The sequence below is a fragment of the Lepidothrix coronata genome, unplaced genomic scaffold, assembly GCF_001604755.1.
Source record: "Lepidothrix coronata isolate B3197 unplaced genomic scaffold, Lepidothrix_coronata-1.0 Scaffold23, whole genome shotgun sequence".
Lineage (NCBI taxonomy): Eukaryota > Metazoa > Chordata > Aves > Passeriformes > Pipridae > Lepidothrix > Lepidothrix coronata.
In genome coordinates, this window is record NW_016690203.1 from 3,591,279 (window position 1) to 3,605,512 (window position 14,234).

A 14,234-nucleotide genomic window follows, 5' to 3' on the forward strand; every position below is an offset into this window, starting at 1 on the left:
ATAGGATTGAGGTCCATTAAATTCTTGGCATAAATGTCCAACTCTGAGAAATAAGTCTTAGATAGGGTTGTTATACATCTAGGAAAGTGTGCCAGCCAATCCTTCCTCTACAAGCGCTTCCCTCTCACCTTGCCTGCAAAGGTGAACTGGAAAAACATGACTCTGCTTACTCTGGCTCAGGGTCAGAGCCGGTCCAAGCTTTGTTCTTCAGAGTGTAGGCTGTTTTATTGCCCAAGTTTTCTTCAAAGATCAGTAAAGACTGGGTAGCCTAGTTGTGCTGTGCTGACACTTGGGGCTGGGTTGTGCCTGCCTTGGTGCTCTGCATGAGCTCGCAGAGTTGTATAATTGCAAGTTTACTGTCATACAACAAATGACTGATGGCATAATTTGTATTTTCAAAATACATAAGCAGCTCAGTCTAATCAGGTATGTGGTAAATATTTCCAGGAGATAAAAACAAAGTATTAGGGCAGGGAACAGAGTTACAAACTTCCTTTAATGAGGTGCATATTGTTTGATCATGTTTTATCATATACGTGAACTTCTATGTGCCAGATTCTAGTAATCACTGGCAGCTGCTTCACAGTCCTGGAGAAACAATACTGTAAATACTGGAAACAGTAAAAATGACTGGATGTGTCAGTTTACCTTTCAGACTCCTATGACTAATGGGTGATTAGTACAAATACCCTTCATCTTGCTCCTGGAAATAAAAAGAAGGGAAAAGCTGGGGGAGCAGAGGGAACAAGTTCAGCTGCTCCAGACAGTTAACAGCGGTGCCACTGACTGGCTTGGATTACAATTCTGGCTAAGTGGGCGTTTAACTTGCAAATCTGAGTAGTCCTGCTCACTTTCTGGAGCCCCTAAAGTTATTCACATAAATGTTTTGGGACTTGAACGAGTCTCCTTGGCTCATTCTGGAGAGTTTGCTTCAAAACCATATGATGCAGGATGACCCCCAAATCACAGGTCTTTTCCTGCTTCCGGTGGGTGGCTCATGATGTCGGTGGGATATAAAGTGGAGGGAATGCATGTCCATTTGTTCATGTATGCCAATAATCTTCAATGCTCCAAAAAGATGCAGCAAATGAAAATATTATGGTTTTGTGTGCTGATCAGCTGCTGTTATTTTTCAAAGACATGGATTTTAAATAGCAACTGTTAATTTAAGGAAGTTTTTAACATATGTGGAAAACAGTCCTGAAAAAATACTCAAATGAGAGTGAAGGATTTTTTTTTTTTAATGAAACATTTTTCTATAGTACGAATGTGTCAATGCTTGTAGAAAATCCTACTCGCTGAAACTTGGGAGAGCAGGGGAAACAGTTCACTCTTTCTCAATGAAGAACAGTTTGTTTTTAATAATAATGAGAAGATTCTCTGTGAAAAGGCCTAGGAAAATAGTACATTCATAGGTAGATGAAATATTTCTGTAGAGTTTGGATGTCCTTTTGAAAATACTATGCAGCAAATTTCTGAGCTTGCATTTCATGCAAATTTTCTCACTTGCATGAAATGGAAGGATGATTGCCACTGTGGAGGGGATTCTAAGCTGAAATTGTCATATGTCATATGGTTAGCATAACCCTAAAGGAACAAAATGGTCCTTGCTGACTTTCAAAATCTCATGATTTTTTCTATAAGCCTTAAATTGATTAATGTAGTGTAGATTACATTTAAATGTATACCTATATGTCGAGGCATGTATATTTTAGCATAAAATATGAGTCAGGGGACTAGTACAAAGAGGTGTGTTTGTAGATTTTTAAAGCAATTATGTAATGATTACTGGCTTTTAAAGTAATATTACCAGTTACTGAAAGCAAAATGTTGTCTGTTTTGCTAATTTGAAAGAAAATTGAGCAGTTGATTTCCTTGCAAATGTTAGTCATCCTGCAGAGACTGGCTGAAGGGTTGCTTTCATTTTCTCCAGGACTGGGGTGATAGGAAAGTTATGTAGTGGTGTAGTTACTAACTGTAAAAGAGAAGCCCTAGATGTAAGATCAAGGAATGGTGGCAGAGACAGTATAATGTTAAAATTGATGCAGGTTGATGCCGGAAAACAAAACTCTTAAGTGCTAGCTTTGTCATGATGAATATTTGCGGGTTGAAAGCAGTTTTGTCCTCGGTCTAAATAAATGCTGGAGATATTAGACTGCACTGCAGCCCTTATTAGTACATCTGTATGTATGTAAAGAGGTACAATATCCAAACTAAATTAGACTGTAAGTAATTTTTTTCTGCTTACAATGTCTGTTCACCAAAATTAATAAGGCATATGTAGCCATATGCAACACTGTGAATGTTCCATAAACTTATTTTTCTTCCTGAAGATGTCATTATCTGTCTTATATTATGAATCATGTTAAGGAAAAATACTTTGTTTTGATCCTCCAGGGGAAAAACCCTTTGTCTATCTCACCTCTCCCCCAAAACCCCAGACACCTACTTGTCCTCTGTCATCTGAAGCAGATTTGAATCTGTTATCTGTACCAAAATCTACAGATGCACTTTTCCTGTCTTGCATAGGAACAAAATGTTGTCCTATTTTCTGTAATTGCAATTTAGTAAATCACAAATAAGTTACAGTAGTAAACTGAATGTGTTAAAGAAATGGAACAGAGGAAAGATTGCAATTTAATTCCCCAGAAGATAGATTTAATATTGTTCATAAATGCAATTCGCAGTAAGTAAAAGGAAAGCTGTATTTCAAACCAGCATAAGTAAAATAAACCTCCCTGGGCAAGGCTATGCCTGGTTTTGTCCCTGATGAATCTTGCAGAACTGGCACTGCAATTCTAAGTTTTAACATCAGATCCATTTGTTTACCATTCTTACCAATTCATCGTCATTTTTCATGGGCCAAGATGGATATTTTAGTTTGTTTTCTTTCTGGAGTACACTGTCTTGCTGTCTCTCTGAGTCTCTGCAGTGAGGCTGGAATCCACTGGCCACCTCCAGCTAAATTTAAAAGACAGGTTGAGATCACAAAGTCCTTGAGCTCTAGCAGTTTGATGAAACAATCAGTTGGGTATAGGACAATGGCAGAAATTGGTGACCTTTCTGAGGGAAAGGCTCGCTTGTGTTATCGCAAATATGAGAGTGCACTGGTGTGAGAGCCGTTGCTAGTGCTCCCAGCACAGGGCTAGCTTTCCTCAGAACATGTGTCTTACTGTGCATGGGGTCACGTGCCCATGAGAGGCAAAGCCACAAGAAACCAGCCTTCACGGACTCCACTGCTTGTGGGACTGCTTGATCTTTTAAGGAGGGAGAATATCTTAAATCCTTTTAATTCTCCCATGTTTTATTTAGTAAATGTCGTATTTTAAGTTTCCAGCTTTCCTCTAAATCAACAGCACCTTCATTCTTGTTTCACATGTTCTGTGGGAGACAAATGGAGCCTGAGGCAGAGAGACAGAGTGCTGTGACCAGGGCTATATGGGTGATGTAACACAGCCCTGGCCTGTGCAGCTGAGCTGGGAGGTTAGAGCCCAACCTCTCACCTTTCTGTCCTGTGCATAGAGTCACTACTGAATATGGTTTAAACACACGGATCAGTTATTGAATGTCCCAAACTTTCTCAGACTGCTCTCGAAAAAGCAAGATGAGGAGTAAGGCACAAAGCTGCTCTGCTCTGTGTTAAAAATTAACCATATTAGAAACAGTGTCTCTGGCTGGTTTAATATATAGAAACATTTACCTTTGAAGGAAACTAATACGGATACATGTGGTGGTTTGAGACTCCCAATCCAATTCCCAAGTCCAAGCCCCCCTCCCACAACTCACCCCAGTGTGAGAGGGGTTTTCCAGACACAACACAAGACTCAATATGGGGGGAAGGGAATTATATTACAATTATTACACAAATAAATATTATAATACATTATATACACAATCCTAACTATCTCTCCTATGATAAAGCAGTATTTACATTGGATCAAATCTCCTCTCCCTCCAATAAAAGTCCAGAAGGGAAGAAGGAAAGATCCTTTCCACGTTTAGGGCAGCAGTGTCTCTCTCTTCAATGCAGCAGTCGTAGCTGGATTGTTGTAGCTGGATCTCTCTCCCTTACACACAAGGGGGTCTTCTCTCACCCCTCTCAGCCCTTCGGCTCCAACTGAAGGTCTCTCTCTCCTGTGGACTGCGAAGCAGGCACAAGGCTTGCCTCACCACGTCATATCACGAAGTGCAGGGGTCTTTGTGACAGTCCCTTCCTCAGGGGATTTACCCCCTGAGTCAGAACATTTAGGGCAGCTTTCAGTTTAGTCTTTGCCCTAAGTGTTCTATCAGAGCTCCTCTGCTCTGTCTCAAAACTGCCAATGTGGCAGCAGCAGGGGCGGACAAGGCCACTTCCCCCGCATTCCGTCCAGCCGTCCCGGTCCGGCTTCTAGGACGTCTATGAGCTTTTCAGCTCCTCTTTCTCTGCTGCATGCTGCATTTCAGGACTTCCATCCAGTAGGAGTCCACCTCGTCCTCCTAGAAGGGGTCTCTAAGGGGTTTTGGGTTGATTTGGTAAGAAGTTGATTCACTTCTTACCCCAAAACTGTCTTTGTTGAGCTTAGTCCTCTCTCTCTCTCTCCATCAGACCTCTCTGTGTCTCTTTGCTTAGCTGCATGCCGTCTTCGCTGCTTGTTTCTTATCTTCTTGGCTTTCTGCCACAGTTCTCCATTCACTGCTGCTCCGCCGCCACTTTCAGTATCTCTGGCTGTCCACTCACAGCAAGGAAACTTCCCCCAGCTCTTAGCTACAGATACTTGGCCCAGTCTAACACTGTTCCAAGTTTCTGCAGCACCCCAGCTGGGGGCTGGGGGGGCCCAGCTGGGCCCTGATGGCCTAAAACATGACCACTTCTCTCCAACAACTACCTCATCATCCCTTCTTTTCCGGTCTGGTGTGATATGTTTAAATTTTGTAGAGGCACTGATTGGGTCAACACCAAGAGAGAAACCACCCCCTTGGGGGTTACCATTTTTTTAACTCCAGGGGGAAAAACACTTTTTTCCCCACCACAATACACAATGCTTTGAAGGGAGAGGACAAACAGCATGGTAGCAGTCATGACAGGGCACAGCTTCCCCTACTAACACTGCCTCTTTCAGTCATGAAAATGGACAGTGGTGTTGAAGTGAGACTGTGGATTTTACACATACTTCCTCCATGCTTGAGCTTCCAAGCTCAGACCTGTCTCCTGTGTGAAAGGCATGTGAAGGAAGAAAGAAGCTTTCAAGAAGTATTTGAGTACTAGGAGAGCATTTCACTTCGCCTCAACCAGGGCCTCAGCACAGCGTTGCTCTTGCTCACAAATTTGCTGCCAGGTCCAGAACTGTTTAAGAAAAGTTAAGCAAGTGGATCAGTGAGGTTTAGTTGGTTTCCTGCACCAGGAGTGAAAAGAGGTTTCCATCACAAGGTGTTTCTTAGTATCTTCCAGGGAAGCTCTAAGATGTTATGCTCTTGTTACTGCTAGGAACTAACAGCTTATGAGGACAAGATCCTTTTCTCTTTCCTGATAATGTTTTCAACAAATGTGGTGGATTGTGTAGACAGGTGGCTTTTAGCCAGTGGCCTGCAGACCTCCATGTGGCCTGCATATCTCCACAGACTTTGTAATAGGTACTTTTTAACAGGGGGCAAAAAGTAACTGAGAAAGCTAGTCATCATGTCAGAGGATTCTTAGCCTTGCGTGCACAGAAAGTGTGATGACTGCCTTATTAATTGAATTAGTTATGATAAATTTCAAGATTTTGAGGGTCTATTTAATGACATTTTGAAAGAGAGCATAAGATTGACTGTGAGTAAAAAATACCAGAGGACATTTGACATAAGCTCAGATGAGAATATAGTCACTTTATAAAAGCACTACTGCCTAAAATTTTCTGCTAGCTGCTTTTACAACTAGTGCCTAAAGTTTATTATCATGCCTAAAGTTTATTATTTTTATGAGATTTAGGTAGTACTTTTTTTTTGGTCTTGTTATCTAGTTTGTTTTACTTTTTAGCTTCCATAATAATTCTTTACTATTTTGTTGCAAGATTTGTTTTACTTTTTCTGTTCTGTTATTGTTCTTTACTATTTTGGTGCAGGATGAAGAGAAAATATTTTAAAGAATGGAATAACTTATTGTAAAACTACAGAAATTAAGTTAGTTATTGTAGCTGAAACTACTTTGATCTTTTCTTTATATTGTTCACTTGGAGATGCTCTTGCTGCTGTCAGTATTACACTATTCCATTATTATAACAGAAAATAATAATATCTTCTTATTTGGTGGCATAAAGATGAACGACAACAGAATATCTGGGTTTTATGATTATGCCTACATTAGTAAGTAGTGTGGACTGACTGGAGATATTATCTGTAAAAACTTCTGGGATCCTGAGGTTCACACCAGGCATGTCTCAGAGTTGCTTTTTCTTCTGAGCAGTCTGGTGCTGCTGGCTGCCTGCTCTGGGGAACATGATGCTTCCAGTTCAGTTCCTCCCAAGAGCTGGGTTTTGCTCACGGAATCCAGGACCACCTCACAATGCAACCAAAAGCCCAGGCCGGATTGATTATCTGGAGACTAGCTTCAAAAGCTGCACGCCTGATCTAACAAAAGCAGAGGGTATCTATCTTTGCTCTATAGGGACGTGGTGTGATGAAAGCATGGAAGGAAAGATGTATTTCAGTTATCTGATCGTTATAGTTATAACAGTTAGTAAAACTCATTTAATCATTTTTCCTTCTTAGTATTCTTTCTTCCCTTTTCTTTGTAATTATTACTGAAAAGGGAAGGTTGACATGAGTAGGCCTCTGAGAAGGAAGGCTGTCTTGAGAAGTTAGAAAGAAGAGATCTTCTACTGAAAGAAGGATCATATCTTCTTTAAGGAGCTTATACAATGCCGAGTGCACGTTAGATGCTTAACCAGTAATGACCCATGTCTAGCGGTTTGTACTTGATCTAGTGATGTGAGTGTGTGCTCACATGGGGACAGTGCTGACACTCTGAAATTAAAAAGGGTGCTTAGATACTGCTCTGAACTGAGGCTGTTGGTCATCATAAGACACTGGCTGGGCATCCTTTATTTAAAGGTGTATAGGTTCTTTTTGATGTGTCCTGAGGCAGAGAAGGTGAAATGTCATATTATTGCTAGCATGACTTGGGAAAATATATGATGTTCTCTGAAGGAGTAGCTGTGAGAGCCAGTCTGGCAGATGTGACAGTCCTGCTTTCTGGATCTGACAGTTGCAGCCCGGAGAGCCTACGACCAAACCTGGTATTTGCTAAAATACTGTTGTTACACTTCGTGCTGAAGAAAAAGAAGAAGTAGAGATGACAGAAGTAGTTGTACAATGTTTGGGATTTTTTTAAAGAAAATAGAAGTTTGGACAAGTAGATTTACTGAAAACTTTATCTTTCTCAATGTCCTCTCTTCTTGATTAAAAGAGTAGATTTGACTACAAAAACCAACCAATTTTTGTAGCCAAACAACTCACTGAATCCAGGCAGAGGACAACATTTCTTCCTCTGCCTGGAAGATTTTAGTTGCCAAGCTGCTGGCATAGTCCTGCTACTCTCAAAAAGTAAGACCAAACTACTGTGGTGCTGAGCTGGTTGTAGCTTAGTCAAATTTCTGTTCTAAAAACAGCTTATAGTCAGGCCTCCAAAGTTTCCTGCAACAAAGGTCACCACAGGTTTCTTCTGAGGTGTCCTGTACTCTGTGTCATTGGAGATACGTAAATGTATAAGGAATATTGATTGTTCAGATCTTTCTATATAGCAGTGAACAACTAGATCTCAAAAACCAACCTCATATAGCTAGAAGGTAGGTGAGATGAGTAAGTAAAGCAGAAGGCAATAGGAAGAAGGTACCAGACTCATCTGTCCCAAACAACATGTAATTTCCATTGTTTTTCTAGAGAATTTTTCTTCATTTGAAGAACCCAGAATGTATGTGGACATTGAAAATCATGCCATGAGTATTCAGCTCTTCATCCACTGGTACTCCTGGTTTTCAGAGGTTGTGAGCCAGGGAGGGCTGCTCCTTGGTGCAGGCAGTTGTATGGCAGGGCTGCCTGCCATGGGATGAAGCCATTGACTTGTGATGCAGTCCGTCTCTGTCAGACCTTCATGCTGTGCTAAGGTGCTGGGATAAGGAGGCACTTAAGAGGGTGCCAGGCAGAGCCTGAGGTCAGTGTCTGGCGAGGCTGGAGGGTTTATGATTTGGAAAGACATGACACCCCTCTGGGTAAGTGGGAGAGCATGTCTCTGTGTCAGCTTGTAGTAATCAACAGGTGGCATTAGGACATGGCAGCAGTGAACGTGGGCTGGTAGTCCTTGCTCCAAAAATCATGCAATAAAGTCACTCTCAGCTGTTAAGGAAAGAGCGGAGTTTATGGTGTTTGTGCTTACGAGCAGAAGGCAAGAGAAAGAGTAAATACCATGTAGGAACATGTGCCTGAGCCTGATAGATCTTCAGCAGAAGCAAGGGAGGGCAGTAGGCCCGTTCCTGTGAAATCTGGGGAAAAGAGCTGTGCAGAGAGCTTAGTGATGCCATATCTCTGCCCTCATAGCTAATCCCAAAATGGAATCGTATTTTGGGAATCCACATTATTATTAACTGCCCTTGGCTCTGTCCTGTCACATGCAATAAGTACCACAGTGGTTTTGCCCAGACCCACCCCAGAACTGTTTACCCTGAGAATGGCAAGGAAGGCTGGCAGTCCTGTCTGCTGCCCAGGCTTTGAGGTAGGCATGCTTGCCCAAATCCAAAAATAAGAGCTGAGTCTTTCTCTGTAGGTTGTCCTGGGGTTTCATTTCTCTCTTCACTTGAGTCTTTGTTTCCACTGCTGTGGTTTTTCATCAGTTTTGATCAGAGTCAAGTCATGCTAACATAGCAAACGTGCAAGTTACCTAGAATGGAAAATCGTCTCAGTCCGTTCAGCTCCATTGGCCTTTTGAGAGAGGCACCACTGTGAAATGAAGGAAGGCTGGGGAAAAATGCCACTGCTGGCATTTTATCAGGCTGCTACTCTCTTGATATTTGATGTTTTCTTAAGATTCTAAGCAGCCAAAGCAAGCGGTAGTGCCTGTCTCAGCTTTCAGTGAAAAGCAAAATATTTCTGCCTTCTGAGTGCAGAGCAGCACAGCACCTGTTGCATTCATGTGACTCTGAAGCCAGAAGGTAGAAAAAAAGACCCTGTCATTTTTGTCCAATCTCATTGCTTTTGAGGGAAGTACTACATTTTGGGGAGATGAGTGCTGATTGACCATCATTAAATTCTTGGGGGTTAGCAGTACAACATGCTGCAGGTGTGATAGGCTGCTGAATGGCCCTGGTTGAATTCAGCTTCTTTGCAGCTGGCAGGGTCAATGCTTTGTGTATGGGAGGAGAAAGGAGGAGTTTTACCTCAGAACGAGCCTTCATTTGCCTCTGCTGGGGGCTAGAGAAGCTGAGCACTGCCTCGTTTAGTGCACCAGGAAAAATGAAAGAGCTGGCATAATACTCCTTTAATTTGTTTGAAGCTGCATTCATTTCTCCAGAAGGGGGAGAGTGGAGTATTCGAATGCTGGGAGGAATGTGCCTAATTCAGGACTGTCCTTCCTCCCTAACTCGGCAGACACTACAGAGAAAAATCAAGACATTCAGAAAAGACTGTCAGATCTACTCACATGTTTGACAAAGTCCAGCATTATCTGACTGTCGAGTGAGTCTTCGTATGTGTGATCAAATAGTTATGTATTAAGAGTTCACTGTGGGTTTTGATACCATTTCAGTTACTGAGCAAATATCAATGTGTAGAGGTGCAAGCCATGAGCAGACTGACTGCAGGAAGAGCACACGTGTATGGCAGGTCTGCTGCTTCTTTCTGATGGTGGAGTTTGAAGTTGGCTCATAGTATTATGACGTAGTAAAAAAGGGAGGGCAGAATGAGTTAAAGTATTTTTGTTACACTGAATTTTTAGTGTTTTATCGTCTGCTATATAAATTGTTACTTTTTTTTGAAAACCAGACATTTCCTCCATCACAGTTAAATCTATTTTCTTTTGACAAGCCCTGATTTGTTTCTCCTGTTTCTGAAAGGATCAGATGGGTAATGGAAGCTGTACAGCAACTTTATGTATGCTACTCAAGATAGTAAAATGCAGGCCTACAATAGGCCTTTTTTCAGCAGCTGTAAAGCTGTTGTGTGACTACAGTGAATCCATTCAGTGTCCCCCACGCTTTCTGGGATCACCCTGGAGAAGTGAGCTGTATACTGAAATGACTGTCCAGCAAAACAGTTTCAGAGGGACAGGCTGATGACTCACTCCTCATTTTGGTCTTTTTCTGTGTATGTGAAGATTCATCCTGATGCAAGTTAAGACATCTATAACTTTGCCCATGTTACCATATTACCCAGTAAATCAGCATGGATGTTGTGTTCCTTGCATCAGCCTTCTGAGATGGGAAAATACTGTTATCTTTGTTGTAAAGGAAGGGGAAACTGAGGCACGGAAAAATTGGGGTTAAGTGACAGTGTGCATTAGGAGCCAAACTCTAATACTTCAGTTACACTGTAAGAGCTCAAGTGTCATTCAGAGCTATTTCAGCCCTTCAGGAAGTGTCACATAGCATGTGCCCATAGGTCACACAGAAAAGTCTGGAGGATAGCTGGGAATCTGTCCATCAAACAACTTTTTTGACTCTTTAAACAGAGCATTAAAAATGTAAGTATGTAAGTGAGAACAGGAGGATTTTATGCTGATTTTGATCTTAAAATAGAATCCCTAGCCATCTTGTATATGAATCAGGGAAAAAATTGAGAGGCAGAACCTAGTTGATTCGGCAGGGTGACACTCTTTAAGATAATCCCTTTAACACTTTTTCTTAAATTAAGAATGGTTTCTAGGTGGCATAAGTCATGGACAAACTGTCCTCGTTTCGCTTTGAACTTCCAGCCTTCTCTGGATTTGTGTCACAGCTTTAGAGGGCTTTGTCTGCTTCCTGCAAGTCTTTAGGCTTGGCTGTTGCAGCCTTTACTTGTGTTGAGTGCGAGCAGGCTCCTTGAAGAAAGAGATAACACCACGTAAGCAAGAATAAGCACAACAGAGTAGGGGAGCAGAGAAATTTAAACAGAGTATTTTGTCTTTTTTTGTACCATGAGCAGTTTTTGGGGAATGGTGACAGATATACAGCCTCTGTCAAGGGAAGCCCACTTTCCCCCTTGTTTGTGTGTTGATCTGCTTGGAGTTTTGGGTTGTTTTCCTCCAGGGTATGTAGGGGAATAAACTGATGTATAAAGCTGTACTTTTTGAATTTTTGACCACTTTTGGAAAAGTTGTATTTTCTGAAGTATATTCAGCCACAGAAAGCATGTGGATAATGTCTTTGTTTCTTAATTAAAGGCAAGAGAAAAAGTTATTCGGGCTGCCTGTCTGTCCTAGCTGAGGAAGAAAATCAAAGTGGTCTGGCTTACAAGCACGCAAGGTCAAATCCTCCTTGTTGTTGTGTTGTGTGAGTTCGTTGGCTTCAATGGGGATTGCTACAGGTGTAACCCTGGGAACAGTTTGCCTTTCAGGCTTTTTACAGAGCAAAGATGAATGTGGTTGTTGGTCCTAAAAATTGTTTGTAGAGAAATAACTGGGATGCCTGTAATCCCGAGGGACCATGCAAATGCAAGACCATGCTCTCAGAAGGAAAGTGAACTCTGCACTGGCTGGCAGCGTTTGCTCCTTGTAGCCAGGGGATTTTCCTGCTGACAGAGCCTGCTTTGGACTCTTACATACCCAGCTGGCTCCTGGCCAAACCTTGCTCTGCAGGTATGAGAGAGGAAGCGGGGTGAAACAGGGCCGGGAGGGGGGGTGTGTGGGGTGGTGGTGGTGAGGCAGTGCTCTGGTAACAGCACTTACTGAAAATTCAAAACCCTTCAGACCTTTTTTGGTGATGGTGGAGAATATCAAAATTGATTGTATTAGGGACCTGCCAGTTACTCTTACTCATTTGCTTTGTCGCTCCTCCTCCCTTCCTTCCTCTCTCGTCAGCTGGGCTGGGTTTTGTAGTGCTAATGCTGCATTACTTCTCCAGCAGGGCTACTACTTCCCCCATGCTGCTACTACAGAAATACTACAGTAACTCAGTGAAGGTTTAGGGAGTTGGCCATATATGTATTATTAGTGATAATAACAGTGGTAGTAATAATAAAACTGTGTAGCACTTGAATACTTTACATAATGATTTTTCTTCTGGTTTACATTCTGGGCTTTCTTCTTTTTTCTCTGTCATAAATTTATGGAGTCTGATATATACTGGATTGTGCTTTAAATCAATATTTTGTAGTGTACTATCTTCTAGATTTTAAAATTGGCATGGTTTTGAGTGGTCTAAAAGAGTGTGAGGGGGTTGTGTTTGGTGTTTTTTTATTTGAGTTTTTTTTAAAGTTCAGCCCATAGAAAAGCTGCTGCTGGGGGAAGTTACCACACTTGCTTTAGATAATGAAATATACATAGAAAAAAGGTCAGGGATTTCCCCTGAGCCATCCACCAGTCACTTGAAAATGACATTTTCATTCTGAGTGGGTTTTTTTGTTTTGTTTTTATTTAAGATCCTGGAGCACAGGGAAAGAGTTTTAATGCAAAACACAGAAAAAAAAGTCTGCAACATCTCCTGTGAGAGGAGGAAAGAAAGAATATTTACAATTGCATCTTGAAACACTCATGATTTGAGGTAAGTGCTTGAAGGGTCTTGTCATAAGTTAGTTAGTTTGTAATTAAATTAATCATTATTTGCCTCAGAGTGTCGTGATATTTCTGTCTAAGGCAATAAAAACAGCCAGGAGAGGGAGGGAGAGAACTGTAATGGCAAACCCAGAAACAGCAGTAAAAATATGTAATGCATTTATCTTTTTAAAAATGGGCCCCATGAGGTCCAGTCTCACAAACAGGCAATCATTCTGACATTTATAAGGGTTAAACTCTGTTTAAATCAATGAGACTATTCTCCCTGAAAGTTAGGCATGTGCCTAAATATTTCCTAGTTTGGAATCTATGTCATATGGGAACTCGGCAGAAGAAGCTATTGAAAAACATACAACACACAGCCAGAAAAATGCATATACAATTCTCTTAGTGTTTCAGATAATGTCATGAGTAATCTGATTTTACAGCATTAAGTGATATTTTTGTATTAAGTACATATTTCTCATTTTTATGTTTAAACACCTCATTGAAATATCAAACTTCTTAGCAGAGCCCGTGAATTCTACGCCAGCTTTAATAATGCGTCTGCCTTAATTGCTTCATCAGTGTGTCTTTGAACAAGTAGAGATAAATGTATAAAGAAAATAATGTCCCCTTTCATAACTAGAGTTGCAAATTGCACTTGGATATTTGAATAGCAGCCGAACTAAGAGTTCCCTGACTGAGGCTGAATTGTGTTGTCCAGATTGAATAATTTTTTTGATAAAGACAGTGATGAGGTGCAGGGAAAAGCTCACCTTTTCCCTCTGGTCATCTTTTTTTTTTTTTAATTTTTTTTTTTTTTATTTCTCACTGGCATAGAATCATATCTGAGTCTAGTAAAGAGAAAATGTCACAGTTGTAAAACTTTCAACCACTGATAATGTTGCATAAATGAACACTAAAAACCATCTTTCTTTAATAAAAATTTCAAGTTATTTACTCTGTTCTGCCCCACGAGTGTGCTGAGAGGGACAAAATTCCTGTAAGAAACCTGCAGAACCAAAAAGACACACATAACATGGAAGAAACAGGGTATACATTCCCACAAATGTGCAGAATATCAAAACCCTTTGGCAAGTGGCATTTGCAGACATATGTTGCTTACCAGATTTCAGAAAAGAGGAGAGCATAGCTGACCCCTGGAGATCGCTCTGTATTTGCTTTGTAGGAATTGAGCTATTAAGGTTCTTTTGAAATCAACAGGCCCACTGCAGGGAGCTAAACATTTCCTTTCTGGTCAGTAGACAAGAGCTATTGCTTGGGAAATTGTAATAGTCCTGTAGGTATTTGTACTGATTTAGCCAAAAAGTTCAAATTTTTGCAAATTGGTCTAGCCAACTCCTTTTTACTTGCAGGTCTTGCGCTATGGACTGTGAACCCAAACAGCAATACAGCACTCTTTCATTAGGAGTCTGAGGAGATTTTTGTAGTAGTGAAATGAGATATTAATGCAAATCTGTTTGAAGGCTCAGGTGGGGAAATGCCTTGCTCTCTTTGAGGTGTAGGGTGACAGTCCTGGTGAAATCGGTGAGAGGGA

At 41.2% G+C, this 14,234-nt stretch overlaps 1 protein-coding gene across 13 annotated transcripts in view; it reads left to right on the forward strand.

Annotated features, from left to right (window-relative positions):
• ATXN1 (ataxin 1) overlaps positions 1–14,234 on the forward strand; it is a 292,826-nt gene that overhangs the window by 114,848 nt on the left and 163,744 nt on the right. For 3 of the 13 annotated variants that reach the window (XM_017808474.1, XM_017808480.1, XM_017808485.1), the window contains exon 1: positions 12,565–12,683. The exons of the other annotated variants lie outside the window; for them this stretch is intronic. The gene's annotated coding sequence lies outside the window, so the exon portion shown is untranslated. Of the gene's footprint in view, positions 1–12,564; positions 12,684–14,234 lie in introns of those variants that run through there. 13 annotated transcript variants of the gene reach the window in all.